This window comes from Sus scrofa, chromosome 18 (genome assembly GCF_054392235.1).
Source record: "Sus scrofa isolate SSC_HxYL_T2T_F1_AM1 chromosome 18, Sscrofa_HxYL_maternal_Yorkshire_Landrace_v2.0, whole genome shotgun sequence".
Taxonomy (NCBI): domain Eukaryota; kingdom Metazoa; phylum Chordata; class Mammalia; order Artiodactyla; family Suidae; genus Sus; species Sus scrofa.
Window position 1 is genome coordinate 13,458,155 of NC_139400.1, and position 16,401 is coordinate 13,474,555.

The window sequence follows — 16,401 nt, forward strand, 5'->3', positions numbered from 1 at the left end:
TAGGATGGCGGTCATGTTGAAACGGGCTGGAGTGAAGAACCAAGACACAGACCTCACACCAGAGCATCGTTTGTCTCCAGTGACCACCTGTGCACTGAGTCCCTAATGATTCCGGGTACTCGTGCCGTCTCCACGCTGGGGATGTAAACTCATTGAAGGTAGCGATGGTTCTACCCTGTCTTCTCCCGAGCCTCCCACTTACTGAACTGTTGGTCAACGGCTGGTTTCAGGTCCTCTGTCTCCCTCTAATGTCTCCCTCCGATTCCCCCTCTCACCCCCTCTGTCACCTTTTCAGTCCATGAAGATGGACTCAGTCAATGCTAGTAGCTCCTCATCTCTAAATCCCCTTGAAATAAAAGAGATATAAAATAAGAGCCTAGAGGGACTGGAAAACAGGAAGGATGCTAGCATGGAAAAATGTCGAGACACTTCCGAATTGTCAGAGATGATTAGGGTGCAAACACCACAGCCAGGCGGCAGGGGGGGGTGGGGTGGCATCTGCCCCCACCCCTCACCTCGGACACCCTGACTCACAAAGAAGAGATTCCATTCTTCCCACTCTCACCAGGTCCAGCTCACCTCCGTCCTTCGTCCCCTCTCCAAGGGAGGACGATACAGTTGTGTGATTGCTCAGGACCTGACACTCCTGTTTCACTGAGTCTCAGAAGCAAGTACCCAACAGGTAGCTTCCACGTCTGAGCATCAGGGCAGCTGCCCCTGCCGCCCTCCCTCCACGTGCCCCTCTGCCCAGGTGCACCAGCCCAGCTGGAGGGGTCTTCTTTCTCTCTCCTCCAGTATCTGTGCATGCAACGGAGATGGAGTCATCAAGCTAGGAGTCATCAAATCCAACGTGGATTCATCATTGAGGTCTTCAGTTTGAGGAAGGCCTCAGCTACCTTCAGGGCTAAGCCTTATTCTCCAATCCAGTTTTTTCTTACTTTTTGATGGAAGTATAACTCTTCAGGAAAATTCACATTCGAGATAGTTTTGTTGGGGGGAGTGGCTTTTTTTTTTTTTTTTTTAAGGGCAGAACCTGCGGCATATGGAAGTCTCCTAGGGGTCAAATTGGAGCTACAACTGCTGGCCTATCCCACAGCCACAGCAACATGGGATCTGAGCCACATCTATGACCTACACCACAACTCACAGCAACACTGGATCCTTAACCCACGGAGCCAGGACAGGGATCGAACCCGTGTCCTCATGGATACTAAACAGGTTCATTACCACTGAGCCACAATAAGAACTCCCAGATGATGCAAGATTTCAGAGCCAACATTCTTAAATGGGACAAAGAAGTAGTTTTATATTGATTACAGAGATAATCCACAGAGAAAACCCAACAGCAATCTATCCTGAGGCACATAATAAAGCTATCAAAATACAGAGAAAGATGGAATTCTCTGGTGGTACAGTGGGTTAAGGATCCAGTGTTTTTACTGCTATGGCTCAAGTTGCTGCTATGGCATTGGTTCAAGCCCTGGCCCAGGAACTTCCACATGCTGTGGGCATGGCCAAAAAAAAAAAAGATAGTGAAAAATAGGTAAATTCAAGGAGAAAATAGGAAAATTGGAAACACACTTCTCAGAAACGGGTTAAATCATAAACATGAGGTTTAGGAATTTGAATAACCTAACAACCTTGACATGACAATGAATCACTATGTATAAAATTTTTACACCCCAAACCAGAATAAACATTTTTTGAGTCCTAACGGGAGATTTAATAAAAATGCCATTAGTTGATCAGCATCCTCCCCATGTGGCCCCTCCCTAAACCTGAGATCATTCAGAACACCCTTCTGAGGGCTGCACATAAAACCAGAGAGGACAGGAGGACGGGGAGAATAAATCTAACCACGCAGAAAATATCAAACACTCAAATATGACTTTGGGGCTAAAGGAGAAACACAAGTAAAATTTCAAACCGTGAGTTCTGATAAAAGACATGTTCACACATGGAGATCTGGGGCCATCGCATGAGGTAACCTGGACTTCATGCCAACTAAAGCAGTCTGTTTGTGGCCTAGCAAACATGCTCTGTACACCTGCTTTCATTGCTAGAGAAAAGGGCACACTGACCAGAAGTAAAGAAAGTCCAGAAGTTTCTCTCGTGGCTCAGCAGGTTAAGAACCCAACAGAGTATCCACAAGGATGCAGGTTCGATCCTTGGCCTCGTTCAGTGGGTTAAGCATCTGGCGTTGCCGTGAGCTGTGGTGTAGGTTGCAGATGCAGCTCGGGTTCGTTGTTGCTGTGGCTGTGGTGTAGGCTGGCAGCTGGCCCAGGAACTTCCATCTGCTCCAGGTGCAGCACTAAAAAGGATATTAAAAAAAAAAAAAAAAAAAAAAAAGAATATCGATGTTACAGATTAAACGCCCCTCTGCCTGGTCCTCCTTTGATGAGAAGACCCCCTTCCCGGGTGTCAAGGCCACACTGACTCGACGTGTACATTCTGGTCTGCCATGTACTTTTAAACCTTGAAGAAAGGCATCCCTGACTTGTTTACTGTTCTTTGCTCTGACAAAATATACACCTGTGCTGCAAACCCTGCTTCTCCGGGGCAGTTTCTCAGAGGCTCCTGGGAAGCGGGCTTTCAGGCTGGTCCTTGGTTTGGCTCTTTTCTGTTCTTACTACTGACTGTGGATTGAGTATTTTCATCAACTTGTCAAAGAAAGAAACCAACCCCCAGGAACCCTGCTGGCCACAGGCCAGACAAGAGCGGGCACATTTTCTCTCGGGGCTTTCTCACCTGTGACCTGCCTGGTGGCTGATTTCCTCCAGTCCTCTGCTGCGAGGCTGGCTTCTCATCCGTGGGAGCTGGTTGTAAAGCGGGGACGCTTTTATCCCACAAGCTGCCTTGTTCTTCCAGTTTCTCCCGCCTGTTTTGACTCGTTGTGTGGTGTCTGCGCATTCAGACACCTTACATTTTTGTGTAGCCAAGACCATTCACCTTTTCTTCATGGGTTCGAGTTCTACTCAGTGTCTAGTGCTGCTCAGGTACATGCTCTTCCTTCCTCAAAGCTATAAACACATGATCCTAAAATTCCCTATTTTGAAGAGCATCTATATTTTTAATATGTTTGAAATTTATGCTTGGCCTAGGAGTCCTAGCCTCTTCTGTAAAGTCAGTTTTATAAGGTTGACCAATGGGGGGGGGGGTCTTTTCCTGACTCATCTGAATGGCGGCCTTTATCAGATATTGAGCCCTAGGACCCACTGCCCCCTGGGCCCCCTCTTCGCCTCCCTCGTCCACATTTAAGGAGACTTGTGATGCCACGGGGTCCACCTGGATAATCCGGGAGTCTCTCTATTTTACAGTCAGCTGGTTAGCACCTGTAATTCCATCTGCAACCTTCACTTCCCTCACCACGTGACCTAGAGACCCATGGGTTCCTGGGACAAGGAGGGGAAAGTTATCTTCCCCACATGGAGGGATGGGTAGATCTCTGGCCTCTTTTCTCTGAAGCTAGAAGGTAGGGTCAGCCCAGCCCTGATGGTGTGAGGTTGTGAGACGGACACTGCCTGGACCCGTGAGCTGGGAGCTCGCATGCTGGACAGGAAAGGGCCTGAGAGGCAAGAAGACAGGGAGGAGAGGGCCCTCCCCCTGATAATCACGGTCCAGCAGGTGCCAGCATGGACCAGAGTGGCTGAATCAGCTCCATCACTGAGTGGAGGAGTGGACAGTGGACCATCCTTCTCCCCGAGGAGGGATCTACACGCATCACTTGCCTCTTTGCTCGCAGCTGCATCCCGCCCGTTTCCCCCCTTTGGTCTGTATTTCAGGGAGCCGCTTCCCAGCCTTCTTGGCCAACCAGCTTTCCAGTGACTTTGGCCAATGAGAGGCTCCTGCAGACCCCAAGGAGCAAGAAGCGGGGGGTGCCGGGTGTTTCTCCCCCTCACTCTGCCTCGGGCTGCAGCCAGCATTTCCCTCCTGACCGAAGCCCTCATGCTTCTAGAACCTGCCACATGGCCCAGCTTCTGGATTCTGCCCACCCTGCTTCTTCCAGACATGGCAGGACCGATGGGTCCTCCTGTTGTTAATCCTCCTGCTCCCCTCCCCCACCTCACTCTTGCTTCCTGACTCATCTGACGTTCAAGGTCTTCTGCCAACAACCTAACAGTTCCCTGTGTCGAATTCCCTCTGTTCAAAGGCCTGGCAGTGGGGGTGGGGGGGGGAGTGTCTGTTTTCCTTCTGGATCTGGATGAATACATAGTCATAAATCCCCTCCTGAAAACAGAAATGTAAGGGACTAGGGCTTGACCTCCAAAAGAGTCATTGTTTGTCACAAGTATGTAAAAAATGCACAGGGCATTAAGTAGTTCAGGCTCTAAAAGATTAGTAAAGGCAAAAAGCATCAATACCCTTTGAGGTCTGAAGTCTCAGGATAAAACTTATTGCTCCCATTTTCTCAGTAATTTCCAGCACTCCCACCAACACCATAAGGGGGTTCCCTTTTCTCCACACCTTCTCCAGACGGATCCACGTAAGCAATTCCGTTCTTGCCTGTAAGCAGAGCTCACCTATGCCAAGGAATAGCTCTGCTATAGATGCAGTGACCTAACGGTGGTGTTCATACAATCTACAGAGGCAGTTAAAAAAAGATTTATGTGTCCCAGTTCCCAAAATTTAAAAACTCTGGGTGAGACCCCCCAAAGCTGCATTTTAGAACCCCAGGCGATTCAGAGTCCAGGTGAGCCTGGACTCTGTGTTGAGAAACTCTAGGTGTGAGCAATAATCTGCAGAAAGCTGCTTAAACATTCTTGGCTTTGGTTCTCCCATCTGCCACCTGCAGATAACATGACCTCAAAGAGATGCCATGAGAACTGAATACGGCAGCAGAGCATCTGGCCCATGTGGGTCAAGGATGGCAGAGGGAAGCGGGGGGTTCTCTGCAGATTAATTTAGGACCAAACTCCTTCTTCAATTTCTTGGTTTAACAATATGTTTTTATGTTTCGAGGTGTCCCTAGACTGTGTTTGTGTCCCAAAATTCCTTTAGTTGATGTGGAACAGAAATAGTTAATCAAAGATCAACATCAATTTAAACAGAGAAATCTCAATTTCTAGTAGAATTTTTTTTTTTTTGTCTTTTTGTCTTTTCTAGGGCTGCTCCCGTGGCATATGGAGGTTCCCAGGCTAGGGGTCCAATTGGAGCTGTAGCCACCGGTCTACACCAGAGCCATAGCAATGCCAGATCCGAGCTGCGTCTGCGACCTACACCACAGCTCACAGCAGCATCGGATCCTTAACCCACTGAGTGAGGCCAGGAATCAAACCCGAAACCTCATGGTTTCTAGTCGGATTCCTTAACCACTGAACCACGACGGGACCTCCTCTAGTAGAATTTTTAAAAACTATTTGATGGACAGGAGAGACTAGTTTTAATTTTTTTTTAATGCTTCTTAACTTTGCAATCTGGTATACTAAATGAAGAGACTATGCCCCCAAACTCAGAATCCTTAATTAAACCTAGTTGAGTCTGGCGTTCTGCCATGGTGCAGCAGAAACGAACCCAATCAGGAACCATGAGGTTGCGGATTCGACCCCTGGCCTCGCTCAGAGGGTTAAGGATCTGTCATTGCCATGAGCTGTGGTGTAGGTCGTAGATGCAGCTCAGATCTGGCGTTGCTGTGGCTGCGGCGTAGGCCAGCCGCTACAGCTCCAATTGGATCCCTAGACTGGGAACCTCCATACACAGCAGGTGCAGCCCTAAAAAGACAAAACAAGACAAAAAAAAAAGAAAAGAAAAGAAAAGAAAAGAAAATACTGTTTGAGTTACTTATGTTAAGGGAGTGAGCTCAAAGGCCCAGTAAGGATTTGGGAGCTAATTTTCTTGTAAATTCAGTTACAAAATGTTGAAAGCTCTGTTACCACTCTTAGCAAACCAAGCCTGGTCATTTCCTGCCTTCACGCCCCACCCTCAGAAATGAGTCAATTAAGAACCAGCCAATATGCACAAAAACACAGAGACCCCTTGATAATGCAACATCCAGTTGTTACTTAATCATCGTCAAAATGGTTTTAAAGTAACTTAACAAGCTAATAGCATAGATGCTATTAAGCCCCATTTATTTTTCACATTATGCATAATTAGAGGATAGAGCTCTGTCTGAATGGCCTTGGTTGCCTCACTGGGTAAATAGCCTGCAAAGTCAATCTGCTGCACAGTTTTTATGTCGCACCTTTCTGCAGAGAACTGGGGAGCCAGGGCAGGTCGGGTGCAGAAAGTAAAAACCTACGTGCAAATGCACAGGAGGAAAAAAAAGGAGAGCAAGAGATTGGAAGAGCAAAGTGCACATCAATAGGTTTTGATTGGAATCTGTGAACTTGAACACATTTTATTTTATTTTCTTTCATTTCATTTCATTTTCTCCTTTTAGGGCTGGACCTATGGCATATGGAATTCCCAAATTAGGGGTCGAATCGGAGCTGCAGCTGCCAGCCTATGCCATAGCCACAGCAACTCCAGCTCCAAGCCACACCTGCAACACACTGCAGCTTGTGGCAATGCTGGATCTAGGGATCAAACCCACATCCTCGTGGATATTAGTCAGGTTCTTAACTCACTGAGCCACAGTGGGAACTCCTAAACTTGAATACATTTGTCAAACCAGGAAATGTTTCCAGCAGAGAAGAATAGAGTTTGGAGTTTCCACCGCGGCATGGAGGAATCAGCGGTGTCTCTGCAGCACCAAGGACACAGGTTCGATCCCAGCCAGGCACAATGGATTAAAGGATCCAGCATTGCCACAGCTGCAGCATAGGTCATCACTGTGGCTCAGAGCTGATCCCTGGGCCTAGGAACTCCACATGCCCCGGGGTGGCCAAAAAAGAAAACAAAAAAGAGAAAAGAAAGAAAAGAGAAAAAGAGAAAGAAAAAAGAGAGAGAAAAAAGAAAAAAAAAAAAAGTCTAATAGATCAGTGTCTTGGGGGAAGGTTGGATTCAAAGGCACCCAGAAAATCTTGGGCTGGCCACCAGACCCCAGGCATGGAAACAGAGAGCAGAACCACGGAGGGTGGTGAGAGAGAGCAGGCAAAGGGGAGAATGGTTGCAACACTCAAGCATCCAAGGATGTTCCTGGTCCATTTAGATTCCACAGTGAATACTGGAACAGACATGCCCACCCACGGGAGCAGACTATGTCTGCGTCAGCATCCTCGCAGGACCCTGTTAAAAAGCATCTCGAGTCAGGGCATCCGTAGGGATGTAGTGATGAGCCTAAGAGCTCCCTTCCCTTGGACCGGAAAGTTGCTCATTCGATATGTGGAAGCTTCTCTAATCCCAAGACCGTAGATCTAGAACTCCAAAGCCAAAGCCAAAAGAGAAACCATGGTTTTAGGTACCAAAGGTAGGAGAAACTACTACTAGCGCATCAGGAAGTCAATGAAACAGGGAAACGAAATGTCAAAGAAATACCCACGCTGCTGACCCAGGGTCTGCCCGAACAATCGGAACCAGCACAAACGGGTCAGGATCTCCCAACACATACGCCACTTCTGAACACCTCATGAAAGACCCAAAGGGAACCGATGCCAGGCAGGGTGGGCTACTTTCAGGACTCTCGGCGGGTATCCAGCACATTAGCCGGCGAATGGCTGGCGTGCAGCAAAACCTCACCCCCATAATGTCCCCCCCGCCTCCCGCCACTCGGCAGAGTTCACCATCGAGAGCCTCCCAAATGATGTGGTAAAGTTATTAAAGCTACCAGGCAAATGAGGGTTTTCTGGACGTTCATTAATTGTCCTTACATGGGGGTAAAGCAGGGAAATTCTATGGCAGTGACTGCTTAGGGGCCGAGCCATGGTGGAGGCTCTGCAGAAAACAGACACGGAGACAGCACGGTGCGACTTCCCTTTGCTTGAACTACGGACACGGTGAAGCCCTTAGCAGTAAATAGTTTTCCTATCCAAACGTACACACACCTACAGACACTCAGGTACCCTTACCAAGAGACTCAAGAGGCAACATGACACCTGGGAATCTTCCAAATAGTCTCTCAAATACCAAAACCGGAAAACACAGCCACTTCTCTGGGAAGATGATCAGTATTGTCCTTGCAATTCATTCCACGTGTATAAGTTTAAATAAATATCATAATTACAACATCTTATGGGAAGTCGACATTTATTGAGCATGTGCTATGCTCTAAGAAATATGAAACTTTTTTTTTCGCTTTTTTAGGGCCACTCCTGCAGCAAATGGAAGTTCCCAGACCAGGGGTCAAATCAGAGCTGCCGCTGCCAGCCACAGCCACAGCCACATGGGATCCAAGCCACGACTTCAACGGACACCACAGCTCACGGCAACACCGCTGAGGGAGGCCAGGGATTGAATATGCAACCTCATGGTTACCAGTCGGATTCGTTTCCACTGCACCACAATGGGAACCCCAAACGTTCTTTATATATAATATCTCACTTGAATATTTACAATAAGCCTTTGAAATAGAGCAATTGCTATAATCCCCACTGTATCCATAGACAGTCAAAGCTCAAAGATCTCCAGCGCACGACCCAGAATCACCCAGGCAGCAAAGCCAGGATGGGACCTGAACGCCAGGGCTTTCTTAGGTCCAGCTCAGTGAGCTTTCCCTTCATTTGTTCATCAGTGTTTTTCCATGCAAACTTTGGGGTAAACATTTTTATTTCTTTCCATCTTTGTCTCCATCACACTTTAGAAGACTCTAAGACTCCAGACAGCACATTTTTTTTAACTGTAAAAATTTTAAGTAGTTAAAGCTTCAGAGGAAGAAATGGACCGGGAGCCCCTCTGCATCCCTCCTCCCCGTTTCCCCCAAGGGCAACATCTTCTGTAACTAACTAACCTACAACATCGACACCAGGAAATCGACATGGGCACAGCCCACTGAGTTCACCCGGCTCTCACTTGCCTGTGCGTGTTTGCATCTCTCCATGACATTTTGCCACGTGGTAGCTTCATGTGGCCATCGCCAAGTCAAGCATTTTAACTGTGTCACCACAAGGCTCCTTAAGCCCCTGCGTCACAGCCACACCTGCTCCCTCCGATCACCCATCCCTAAGCCTTGAAAAGAATTCATCTGCTTTTTCGTTTCTGTAACTAGGTAACTCCAAGATTCAGAACTCATTTCAATACTCAGAACTGTATTACAAATGTTATACAAAGAGAATCACGCAATATATATCCTTTTGTGCTTTTTTTAACTCGGTATACTTTCCCAGAAATCCATCCAACTTAGTGCATGTGTCGCAGTAGTCTGTTTCCATTTACTGCTGACCGTTTACTGCTGAATAGCCTTCCATGGAATGGAAGCACCACTTTTTTTAACCACTCATCCATCGAAGAGCATTTGGTAGCTCCCACTTAAGAGGTGATTATAAACAAAGCTGTTATGGGGAGTTCCTGCTGTGGTGCACTGGGTTAAGGATCCAGCACTGTGGAAGCTGTGGCGTAGGCTGCAGCTGTGGCTCAGACTCCATCCCTGGCCTGAGAACTTCCATATGCTGTAGGTGTGGCCCTGAAAAAGTAAACAAACAAATAAATAAAGCTGCTATGAACCATCTGTGTGCAAGTGTGCTGTGAACATTTGTGTGTCTGTGTGAAAATAAGTTTTCATTTCTCTGGGAAAAAATGCCCAAAAGTGTAATTGCTAGGTTGTATGGCAAACCCATTCTCAGTTTTAAGGGAAACCGCCAAACATTTATTTTTCAGAATAAACGTATACACCAACAATGTATGAAAAGACACAGTTTTTATGCAATCTACCCAGAATTTTGTGTCCCCACTAATTTTTTTCTAATTGAAGAGATAGCTACCTCGTTGTGATTGGATTAGATTCCTTAATGATTAATGGACATACACATCCTTTCATGCCCTCGTGTACTATATCTCGTGTGTGTGTGTGTGTGTGTGTGTGTGTGTGTGTGTGTGTATACATGCTATCTATATCATATGTATCATACTGTATCCCGTTGGTGGCTCAGCAAGTGAAGGACCCAATGTAGCCTCCGTGAGAAGGAGGGGTCAATCCCTGGCCTCGCTCAGCGGGTTAAGGATCCTGCATTGCCGAAAGCTGTGGTGTAGTTAGCAGATGCAGCTCAGACCTGGTGTTGCTGAGGCTGTGGTGTAGGCCAGAAGCGGCAGCTCTGATTCGACCCCTAGCCCAGGAACTGCCACATGCGGCAGGTGTGGACGCAAGAAGAAAAACAAAAAAAAAAAGAAAGAATTCAAACACTTACTGTGTGCTGTATTGAAGAGGGAGCAGAAGCCTGGGCCCTGCTTTCCCAGAGGAAGAACGTGGAGACGGGCCCAGGAACAGGGATGATTCAGGGCCGGCTTGTGAGCTGGGGGCCTCTGGCCTGAGGGGGGTCCTGGGAGGCGGGCGGTGACTGGTCCAGCACAGCTGGTCACCATCGCCGCAGCTCACGCACCACCTAGTGGGCTCTGAAAGCACAGCGACATCCTGTGAAGGGCAAGTTCGCATTTGCAAAACACACACATTCTCACCCCAGCTTCTCCAGAGGAATCAGCGATGCATGATGTTCTCCACCCACTGTGGCTGATTCTAAGAGGGAATACGGTGCGGGGAGCGCGCTCTGCTTCATTCTTTGGGGGCTGGAAAAGCACCCGAAGGGTGCGAGACGGCTGAGACGCCCGTGACTGCAATAGAATCTCACAACAACGCTTCACCAACAAGCCTTACGAATTTCCTTTTGCTCACCCTCGGAAATCCTGCCTCACAGGCGGACGAGCTGCCTCGAGGTAGGGGTCCAGCTGGCGGTTCAGCAACTTTTCTCTGACTCTGCTTCCGGGACGCAGCTGCGACGGTCATCGCTCCTGGGTATCGTCACCAGCGTGTTGCCCAAGCACCTGCTGGGAAAGGCAGGTCTCAGCTCCTATCCCATTTATTTTTGTTTTATTTTATTTTTCTCTTTTTAGGGCCGCACCTGTGCCCCATGGACGTTCACAGGCTAGGGGTCGAATCACAGCCACAGGCCTATACCACAGCCATGGCAACACTGGATCTGAGCCACGCATGTGACTGACACCGCGGTGTGCGGCAATGCCAGATCCCTAACCTACTGAGCACGGCCAAGAATCGAATCTGCATCCTCACGGACACTGTGTCATGTTCTTAACCCACTGAGCCACAGCAGGAACTCCCTGTCCCATCTTAGACCATCAGAGAATGTTAGAAATGAGAGCCATTTTTCCTCAATGACCAAGAAAAACGACTCTCTGACACGTATTTCACCAATAGAGCGAAACACTTAAAATAACGACCATCACCAGATCCAGATCACCTGGTCCCGGGGGCTTTCTCACTTGGCAGCCCAACGACATAAGGAATGGGGGTGGGCAGGGATGGGGGGAGGGTACCAGCCCTTGGGCTCCTCAAACCACCCCCATGTGCCCTCCCCACGCCCACCCCCCAAGGTGGCTCCGAGACTTTCCTAGGGCTTCAGATCACAGGTTAAAAAAACACTGAGATGCCCCTCTTTTTAAAGGTGGATGACTACCTTATTGGATGCTCCGATCCCTTTATCACCACAGGACAGACACCACATGATTCCACGTCTGGGACGTATCTAACAGGCAAATGCAGAAACCAGAGGAAAAGGTGGCCGCCGGGAGAGGGAGAAGCGGGCACCGCGTCCCTCCTGCAAGAGGGCTGAGCTCTAGAGACGCGCTGCCTGTGGGTACGAGCATCACGCTGCACGCGTAAAATCTGCTAAGAGGGTAGACCTCACGTGGCGTGTCCTTGGCACAACAGAAAAAGTAAAATAAAAAAGAAACCAAGCAGACTACACTGTTGAATCTCTTAGGAGTGTCCCGGAGCACAGCTCATCTACTGTGGAGAAGACACCGCAGCACCTCGAACCACCACATCAACCAAGTTCCCTTAACTGACAGGAAAAAATAAGTTATGTTTTAAAATCATGGAGTTCCCGTCATGGCGCAGCAGAAACGAATCGGACTAGGACCCATGAGGTTGCAGGTTCAATCCCTGGCCTTGCTCCGTGGGTAAAAGATCTGGCGTTGCCGTGAGCTGTGGTATAGGTTGCAGACTCGGCTCGGATCCCGAGTTGCTGTGGCGGTGGCGTAGGCCGTTGGCTGTAGCTCCGACTGGACCCCTAGCCTGGGAACCTCCATGTGCCGCGGGTGCTAAGACCAGGAATGAAAGAGGCAGAAAGAGGACCCATCTCTTCATTACATTTTCCGTAGAAACCGCACTCAGACCAGCGGCTGGGGATACGAAAGCAGGAATAAAAATCCCTGTCTCGTGGGCTTCCTGCCTCTTATGACTCCCCACCTCCAGCGGAATCCCAGTTCTTGTTCACGGCAGTTGAAGAATGACTTCCAAGAAAGCACAGGCAGCAAGCAAACAAAGTCTTTATTAAAGGAAAGCAAATAGCTCCCAGGGCTGCCGGGAGCGGGGAGAAGACCCCCTTCTCTATCCAATCGGAGCTGCAGCTACTGGCCGACACCACAGCCATGGCAATGCCAGATATGAGCCCCGTCTGCGACCTACACCACAGCCACAGCAATGCCGGATCTTTAACCCACTGAGCGAGGCCAGCGATCGAACCTGCAACCTCATGGTTCCTAGTCAGATTCCTTTCCACAGCGCAGGTAGCAAGCAAGCAAAGTCTTTACGAAAAGGAAAGCAAATAGCTCCCAGGGCTGCTGGGAGCGGGGAGAAGACCCCCCTTCTCTAAAGGGATTTTTATCCCTTAAAGGTGGGGAGGGCACCAACGGGGGTCCCGAAAGATGTGGTTTTCTGCCATGGGCCCTGCTGTTACCTATCTCAGTCCTTGTCCAGCAGGGCTTTGGGGGGGAAATGGCCCCCAAGTTTTAAGGTGTCTTTGTCTTTTCTTTCCTTAGATGAAGTCACCACTTCCCTCACTCCTTTCCATCGTTGAGAAGTGGGCTAGAGCCTCGCATTTCCGATTGGAAACAAAGCCTGTGGGGCATGCACATTTCCTAGAATAAAACAAGGCCTGTGGGGGTGTCACTCCCTGGAGCCCTCAAGCCACAAAAGTTAATCAATATCCACACCAGAGAATCCATCGGAGCCCACGCTCCTACGCGGACTGCCTGAGTTAATATTCTGTCTCACCCGCGTTTAGGAAGATTTGACCCGGTTGTTCAGGGTTTGGAGGCTGTACTTTCTTCTAGGAGCAGTGGGAGAGTAGTGAAAGAGTGAGAATTTCCTTTGAAGGCCCTTTCCTGAAAATAAACTATTTATACCTACAATCCTCAACCTTTTATTTTTTTGGCCATGTCCATGGCATGGAGAAATGCCCGGGCCAGGGATGGAACCAGCACCACAGCACTGACAACACCAGATCCTTAACCACGGAGCCACCAGGGAACTCCAGCAATCTCTTTAACTTTCCTCTGTCTTTGTAATCCATGTGCTCAGAACATTAAAGCCATGACCATTCACGTGTAAGTGAAAACGTCCTTAGACTCTCACAAGTTACATGGAATGGAAACAGCCCGCAGGTGCAGACACAGACTGGACCAAAGACCAGAGAGGTCTACGGACCTCCCGGCCTGCTGCGAATGACTCTGAGACTCACTCCTGGGGCGTCCTTCTCCCCATGTCTCGTCGTCACGAGCCCACAGACCTTAGATGCTGCCCTGGGAAAGTCGGGAAGGAAGAGCCCCCAAATGGATGTGAAATTTCTATCACCCCGACGGAATGGCGCCTCAAATCAGATACTAAATTTTGGAAAATAGGTTACATTTTGTAGGCATCTGATTTGCAAATGAAAATCTGAGCCCAGACTGTGTGAAAGCGTATCTAGAACCTCCAGGAAGACTCACAGAGTCATGAATGGATACAAAGCCCTACAGATTAACCCGCGTCCCCTGCAACCAGTGGCTTCACACACCATGGGATGATCAGACTCACACACCATGGCTGGCTGGCAGAATCGTGGGCTGGGAGGAAGCTGCGAGTGAAAAAATACAACAACATTCAGTAAGATTGGTCATCCTGCCCACAAAGGAAGAGACGAGAAGGAAGGCAGCCTGCTGTAGTTCTTGGAGATTCAATTCTCTGGGGAGCAGAAGGGCACCTGAGAGAAGAATGAGACGTACAAACTCTTATGGGGACTAAGAGATCCTCCGAGTCTCAAGCCTCTTCCTGGAGAGAAGAGTGGCTCCGCATGATCAGGTCCAGCCACTGAGATGCATTTTCCCACCAGAGGACCCGCCCCTTCCTCGGCGTGACCACTGAAGGGCTGGGGGGGGGGACACTGGGAGAAGACACACTCCATCGCAGTGAGAAAGATAACGGAGACCTTCTAAGAGCTGCTGGTGTGTCACGAGGACAGCCTACCCCAGGCCTGGTCTGGAGAGGCCGGAGGCGGCGGGAGAGTCTGGCTCTGGGGGGCAGGAAGGGTGGCAGGGAAGAAGGTCCCGTCACTGTCCTTCTGGACTGAGGACACAGAACCCCAGCTCTAATCAGTGCTCGCCCTCAGAAACGGGACATCGTCCTGGGAAAAGTGAGAAGGGGAAACCTGCAATTACTGTGACTGGCGGGATGAGAGCGTGAATACAGATTACACTCAGACATTTAAAAACGCTGGGGTCTGAGACTCGTATTTACTAACAAAGGCTTGGTTTTAAACCACAAATTACACAGCGCAGTGTAAGTACAATTCAATTCCCTGGGCGCAACTCTGTCTGCGGTCAATGGAGCAACAAGGACCAATTGCCCTCAGGTATGATGACCTCACAGTGCGCTACCACCACGCACTGGTCAGCATGGCCAATGCCAAAAAGTCTCCAAACAAGAAATCCCGAAGAGCATGTGGGACAAAGGACCCCTCCTACACTGGTGATGGGACTGTAAACTGGTAAGCCGTGCGGAGGTTTCTCAAAAAACTAAAAATAGAACTACCATATGATCTTGCAACCCCACTCCTAGACGTCTACCTGGAGAAAAACCGTAATTCAAAAAGATATACGTACAGCAATGTTCATAGCAGCACTCTTTTCAGTAGCCGAGACATGGAAGCCGCCTAAATGTCCATCGACAGAGGACTGGACCAAGAAGATGGATGGAGTACACATACACAATGGAATACTACTCTGCCATAAAAAAGAAGGAAATAAGGCCATCTGCAACAACATGGATGGACCTAGAGATTCTCATCCTAAGTGAACCAAGTCAGAGAAAGACAAACAACATATGATATAACTTTTATGTGAGATCTAAAAAAAATATATAAGTGAACTTATTTACAAACCACTAACAAACTCACTGACTTTGGAAAAAACGTAGGGTTACCAGAGGGCACAGGTTGGGGAAGGGAGAGGTTGGGGGTCTGGGACTGGCATCTGCACACCATTGTATATGGAATAGGTGGTCGATGGGGACCTTACAGCACAGGGAACTCTACCCAGTATTCTGAAATAAGCTGGGTGGGAAAAGAGTCTGAAAAAGGATGAATATGTGTATACGTGTAACGGAATCACTTTGTTGTACAGCAAAAATGATCACAACACTGAAAATCATCTCCACTTCCATAAAATTTTAAAAAATGAAAAAACAAAGAAACAAACTCCTCCCCCTCTCCTCCACAGGAATGCCCTCACTCCCCAGACAAGCACAGTTATGTTTCCTGCTTTAATTCTGGCCTCTTCTTCTGCTAACTGGTTAGCATAGATTCTGGACATTTTATTGCTCAGTTTCCTGTCCAGCGTTTGCTATCTGACCTCCACGAGTTCCGGGGTCCACAAGGCCTCGTTTCATCATCTTGCCTGAGCAAAAGTTCTTTGAACTTGACCTTTGCACAATTTGACTTTGAGCACAAGCAGCCCAAACTCATGCCCATCCCTCATCCCAGACCAGACCACTGTCCTGATGCCACAAGAGTCTCTGGAAGATACAGACAAAGAAGAACCTTCTGAAGAAAGACAGTAACCACCCCCAGACCCGAATAGATGTACAAAGAAGAGCAGGTGAAAGGACAGTTAGACCCTGAAGAAGAGAAGGGACAACTGGAGGGTGACAAGGGATTTCCACCTTCCCCATCAAGCTGGATGAACACATCACAGTTGCTAAGGCACCAACTCACGTATTTACTCAGAGCTGGCAGTAATCATTTTCCATCTCAAGGCAATGGAAAGCATCAATATGAATAATACATTTTTATCTATGCCACTATTTTAAATCCAAGCGGCACTGTCCTATTTTGTTCAAATCGGCCTGTGTTTTTTCCACTGTGTCCTGGCATGCGTGTTTTAGTAGACATTTCATTTGAAATGCAAAACTGTGTATGATGCTGACATGCATTCAAAACAATCTTCCATCTATAGACGCGCCACTGCTTCCATGGATTTTTAAACACATCTACCATTACAGACTCACTGCAGAGAAAAGAGGCCACAGGTGGAACACAAGTC

The 16,401-nt window shown here is 48.4% G+C and overlaps 1 protein-coding gene across 1 annotated transcript in view; it reads right to left on the reverse strand.

Annotated features, from left to right (window-relative positions):
• ACTR3B (actin related protein 3B) overlaps nt 1–16,401 on the reverse strand; it is a 271,775-nt gene that overhangs the window by 42,336 nt on the left and 213,038 nt on the right. Inside the window, exons 12-13 of the transcript XR_014833440.1 lie at nt 10,700–10,848; nt 10,218–10,422 (exon numbers count right to left, since the gene is read on the reverse strand). The gene's annotated coding sequence lies outside the window, so the exon portion shown is untranslated. The remainder of the gene's footprint in view (nt 1–10,217; nt 10,423–10,699; nt 10,849–16,401) is intronic.